At 40.9% G+C, this 5905-nt stretch overlaps 1 protein-coding gene across 2 annotated transcripts in view; it reads right to left on the reverse strand.

The window, feature by feature from the left end:
* KHDC1 (KH homology domain containing 1) overlaps positions 1–5901 on the reverse strand; it is a 20671-nt gene extending 14770 nt beyond the window's left edge. Inside the window, exon 1 of one of the 2 annotated variants that reach the window (XM_011944429.1) lies at positions 5578–5901. The gene's annotated coding sequence lies outside the window, so the exon portion shown is untranslated. The remainder of the gene's footprint in view (positions 1–5577) is intronic. The other variant, XM_011944430.1, reaches the window with a different exon arrangement.
* Between the last annotated feature and the right edge of the window lie 4 nt (positions 5902–5905).

A 5905-nucleotide genomic window follows, 5' to 3' on the forward strand; every position in this document is an offset into this window, starting at 1 on the left:
AAAAAAAAAAAAAAAGTGATAGGTCAGACTCCTTAAACTACACTAAGTTTATACAGACCTTTATGAGAAGAAGTATTTTCTAGAAATTTGTGCAATAAAAACTAGCACAGAGCCATGATTGTCGAGCCTGAAGTTTGAATGAAGTTAGAAATACTGTGGTACCTTAGACAATCATGAGATTCTTCCCTAGGAATGTTTTAGTAAAATTAAAGCGGATTACTTTCCAAAGTTCAGGCTTATACATTTATCTCCTTAGGCTTAGTAATTTAGAATGTGCTTCACTCCTTTACAGGTCCTTTTTTATTCAATATTAGAATAAATTCCTAGCCATTAAGAAGACTTTCATTCATTTATTCAACAAATAATTATTTAGTGCCTACTATTCGGCAGGTGCTGTGCTAGGCCTCAGGAGCATTATAACATTGAACAATTCATTTCTAGAAAATAGCTTCATTGAACAACTGTTGAGTATATTATTTATAAACTTATAGAAAATATTATTCTCTCATTAAAAAATGGCCATTATGTGTAGACAATTTTTATTGGCAGTCTGTGAACAATCTGAACTCTTTCAACTTTTGCTTTATAGACTCACTCCTGGTTTAGATATAAGCCAGTCAGGGAGTCTGGCGTTACAAATGATACTTGGTCATCAAAAAGCAGCAGGATAGAAAGTTCTTACAACTATTAACAGACAGTTTACCAATATGCAAGCATAATTTGCCAAACATAGCTGGTGTAACTGGTGACTTCACACTTTAGCACTGCACGTTTTCTTCTCAGCCTAATATGTGACATTAATAACAACATGGTAGGAGAAGGGTGCTTGTCAGTTGGTAAGACATTTCCACGTGTCTCATCTTATATAATTCATACTCCTGTTATCCCCATTTTACTATCAGGAAACTGATTTTAAGACAAGTTTCAATAGGTGTCTAACTAGTAAATGGTGGAGTTCGAACTGGAACCCAACTCTCCTTATGTTAAGGTTTATATTCTTTCTACTAAGGCATGGGCTTAATGTTTATAAAATAAAATGCTTTAAGTAAATTATCTAGAGGTGCACCTGAGTTAGCATAATTAAAATTACCAGCAGACCCTTACCAAAAATTTCTCAAAGAAGGTTCTGACTAATATATATTAAAAGGCATGGCCAGTGGGGCACAGTGGCTCAAGCCTGTAATCCTAATACTTTGGGAGGCTGAGGCAGGCAGACAGCTTGAGCCTAAGAGTTTGAGACCAGCCTGGGCAACATGGCAAAACTCCATCTCTACAAAAAAATACAAAAATTAGCTGGGCATGGTGGCATGGACCTATAGTCCCAGCTACTTGAGAGGCTGAGGTGGGAAGACTGCTTGAGCCCAGGAGGTCAAGACTTCAGTGAGCTTTCATCGTACCACTCCAATCCAGCCTGGATGACAGAGTTCGTCTCAAAAGAATAAACAAAAACAAAAAGCAAGTCATGGCCTTCCCTAGGAATTTGGTTTGGGGATTCTCTAACAATAGCAACCAACTGAGGATGTCTGGGGTCTTGTTGGGAATTTTTTTTTTTTTTTTTGAGACGAAGTCTCACTCTGTCGCCAGACTAGAGTGCAGTGGCATGATCTTGACTCACTGCAGCCTCTGCCTCCCAGGTTCAAGAGATTCTTCTGCCTCAGCCTCCCAAGTAGCTGGGAATACAGGTGCACACTACCACATCCGGCTAATTTTTGCATTTTTAGTAGAGATAGGATTTCACCATGTTGGCCAGGACGGTCTCAATCTCCTCACCTTGTGATTCACCTGCCTCAGCCTCCCAAAGTGCTGGGATTACAGGTGTGAGTCACCAAGCCTGGCCCTTTCTGGTTCTTGATTATAATTCATCTTTAAATAGTTAAGAGCAACTTGTGCTGTCTGATATTCATGGCCAAGTAAAACTCTTTGACCCTCAGACAAATATATTTATGATTTCATATATATGAAATATCTAGGCCAGGCATGGTAGCTCACACCTGTACTCCCAGCACTCTGGGAGGCTGGGATTTTTACTGAGTCCAGGTCCTATCTTTCCTCATTTTGGAAGGCTTTCTGCTGACAAATCCAATATACTTTTTTTTTTTTTTTTTTTTTTTTGAGATGGAGTCTCGCTTTGTCACCCAGGCTGGAGTGCAGTGGCTATTCATAGGGGCAGTTATAGCGCACTAGCCTGGAGTTCCTGGGCTCAAGCCATCTTCCTGCCCGAGCTTCCTGAATAACTAGGACTACAGCCATGCACTACCACAACTGGCTAAATCCAATTATTTTAAATTAGCTGGAAGAAGAAAGACATTGGGGTTCTTCTTACTTCCCCTTGAGAGGACCAAATCCGGTCCCCAATTTTTAGGACAAAAATATTTACATTCAGAAAGCCAAGAATAGATCAAAGGGAATGCAGAAGCAGTCACATACTAGTTAGATGCAGCAAGACAGCCATCCTTTAGATTTATAAACTCCTTGTCATGTTGTTTCCTCTCTTGGCCCCTTCTCCACACTTTTAAACAAGCATGTTGTGGTCTAAGTTGAGAGCTTGACAAGGGTTTTCCTATGGTTGAGGCATCAATCTCTTTTGTAATTGAATCTATTCACCAGGGATAGTGTGAGCAAACCACCATCAAGCTCTTTGTCTTTGTTCTAACTAGGCATTTACCATATAAACATAGTAAGAAACAAGCCCCTGCAAGTCTTTCTTTTTAACCAATTATCTGGCTGTTTCTCTTGCTGTAGTCGTGCCTTCATTAAAAGCTGTCCGGAGGGGAGGGCACAATCGTTTGGAAGCATATCTAAGATGCCAATTTCTTTGCATTTCAGTGAAAAGTAAGTGATCAGGGTATTTGGGACATCTCTTCAAGCTTTTCTTGATTGTCAGTATCAGCATGGCCCCCTCCTTTCCAGCTTTCCTCATTCCTAGAGTCTGCTATCGTGCCTTTATACCTTGAAATTGGGGTATACCCATATATCCATATAAAAAACCTTTTTGTTTCTATAGTCATTACAGGGGAGTCTAGTGTGATTTACAGAACAAACTGAAATCATTCTATCAAGACGTAACAAAGAATTAAGGGGAAGGGTCTGGGCTGGGGAATATTAATTAGCCCCGACCCACCCTATCATCTTTCTCTAGTTCACAAAGATAACTGTCAATTTATCCTCAATGTTCAGAATAATGCCTAATACCTAGTAAAAAATCAACAAATATGTGTTTAGAGAATGAGTAAATTATTATCATAGTTTATTTACCTGCTGAAATTACATTTTTCTAATTTTAAACTATTATGCAAAAAATGTTTCCAGTTAAATATTTTGCATACCTCTTTTTGAACTCCTGTTTATCTGTAGAATAAAAAAGTTAAATTAGAATGTCTGAAGCAGTGTTTTTCATTATAATCAATATTACTTCAAAGATTACTTAATTTTAATATTTTACTTCAATTAATACCACCAAATCTACCCCCACCCTTGGCAGTGGCTATCCTGGTTTATACTTCTACCAAGAATATTCACTTTTCCACAAAATTGATATTTTCAAATTTCAGTTTTAGCCAGTGTGGGAGAAAATGGATCTATTATTTTGCTTTGCATGCCAGCGTCACTAGCGCAGTTAAGCATCTTCTTTAGGTGGTCAGTTTTATTTCATTCTTACTTCTTCATCTATTGTCTACTTATACATTTGTCCATTTCTCTATAGGGTTGTCTTTTTCTTATATACATTTGTTTTCACTATCTATTCCAGATGTTAATTCTTTGTGCACTGAATGTTTCCTCTTTTTAAACTTTATTCATGGTATTTTTGTTCTATGAAACATTTTAGCCCATACTCTCACATCATGGAAGAGTAATTTCCTTGCAAACCTCTCTTGTCTACTCCTACTCAGTAGCAACAAATCCAGTTGATTCAAGTCTTACCCTCTATTCAGAGGAAATATAGTGTGGTGATTAGAAGCATAGGCTGGGCATGGTGGCTCACACCTGTAATCCCAGCACTTTGGGAGGCCGAGGTGGGTGGATCACCTGAGGTAAGGAGTTTGAGATCAGCCTGGCCAACATGGTGAAACCCCGTCTCTGCTAAAAATACAAAAATTAGCTGGGCATGGTGGCGCATGCCTGTAATCCCAGCTACTTGAGGGGCTGAGGCACGGGAATGGCTTGAACCCAGAAGGCAGGGATTGCAGTAAGCCAAGATCACGCCACTGCCTGGGCGACAGAGATAGTCTCTGTCTCAATAAATAAATTAATTAATTAATTAATTTTAAAAAATAAGCATAGACTCTAGGACCAGGCACAGTGGCTCATGCCTATAATCCCAACACTTTGGGAGGTCGAAGTGGGCAGACCCCTTGAGCCCAAGAATTTGAGACCAGCCTCGGCAATGTGGTGAAACCCTGTCACTACAAATAAATAAATAAATAAATACAAAAAAAAAAAAAGAATAGGCCGGGAGCAGTGGCTCACGCCTGTAATCCCAGCACTTTGGGAGACCAAGGCAGGTGGATCACGAGGTCAGGAGTTTGAAACCAGACTAGCCAAGGTTCTGAAACCCCTTCTCTACTAAAAATACAAAAATTAGCTGGGCGTGGTGGCAGGCACCTGTAATCCCAGCTACTTGGGAGGCTGAGGCAGGAGGATCGCTTGAACCCAGGAAGTGAAGGTTGCAGTGAGCCAAGATCGCACCACTGCCCTCCAGCCTGGGTGACAGAGCAAGACTGCATCTAAAAAAAAAAAAAAAAAAAAAGCCTAGCTGGGCAAGGTGGTATGTGCCTGTGGTCCCAGCTACTCAGGAGGCTGAGGTGAGAGAATTCATTGAGCCTGGCAGGTTGGGGCTGCAGTGAGCCATGATGGTGCCACTGCACTCCAGCCTGCGCAACAGGAAAGAGGCCCTTTTCAAATAAAAAAAAGCACAGTGTCTGGGGCCAAACTGATGTGCTCACGCAAAAGTTTTGCCACTTACTGTATAACCTTGGGCCACTTGCTTAACCTCTCTGAACCTCACTTGCCTTCTTTGTAAACCAGAGGTGATAACAGTATACCCATTTCACAGGGCTGTGGTGAGAACTAGATAATACATTTAAAGAGCTTAGAAGTGTCTGGTGCATAGCAAGTGCTATGTAAATGTTAAACCTTTCCTGCCCTTTTCATCTGCTCCTCCTTTTCCTTTTTTCCTGTTACAGCTTTCCTTCTTTTTTCCTATTTCCTCACTATGCCTTTGCTGGAATACTAAAAAGAAACTACTGGTCCAACAGCAGGCAACACCTCATGTCATTACTTTAAATGACTTCAAAATAATACAAATATATCCAGCATAATAGTTTACATTTTAAAGGTGTTACACCAATTTTGTTTTGAGAAGTGTCAACAAAACCCGTGTTTCTTTTCTTTCTATAAGTTTAAAACGTCCCCAAATCAATTAACAATAGAGGAAAGTCAGGCTATGTTTTTTCTCTTTATACTGCTATCTCCTGTTTCCACTGTTTTTACATTTCTTTGCAGCTCAGTTTCCTTATCTGTAAGATATTCTTAGGATGAACTTAGTAAGAAATGTGCAAGAACTAGATGAAGACCCACCAGATAGGATGCTCTCTTGCAGACACGCAACTCACTGACTCAACCAATGAGGAAATTATCCCACAAAGCAGATTATCCTAATGGAGGGCAGAATTCAGGACTGAGCATCTCAGTGATGCCGCCGGGAACCCAGGCTTCTCTGTCCCTTCACCAGACTAACCGAGTTCGAGACCACACGGGGGTCAGGTAGCCAAGGCTGGGCTTGGTAGGAATGAAGGAGGTGAGGGTGGCGCGCCGCCGGCCTGGGCCACTCCCTGAGTAGGGCGGCGGCGGCGGCTGCGGCTGCAGGCCCGGTCGATTGTGAGGAGACAGCGGTGCCTCCTGGGCC

Source organism: Colobus angolensis, unplaced genomic scaffold (assembly GCF_000951035.1).
Source record: "Colobus angolensis palliatus isolate OR3802 unplaced genomic scaffold, Cang.pa_1.0 Scaffold231, whole genome shotgun sequence".
NCBI lineage: Eukaryota > Metazoa > Chordata > Mammalia > Primates > Cercopithecidae > Colobus > Colobus angolensis.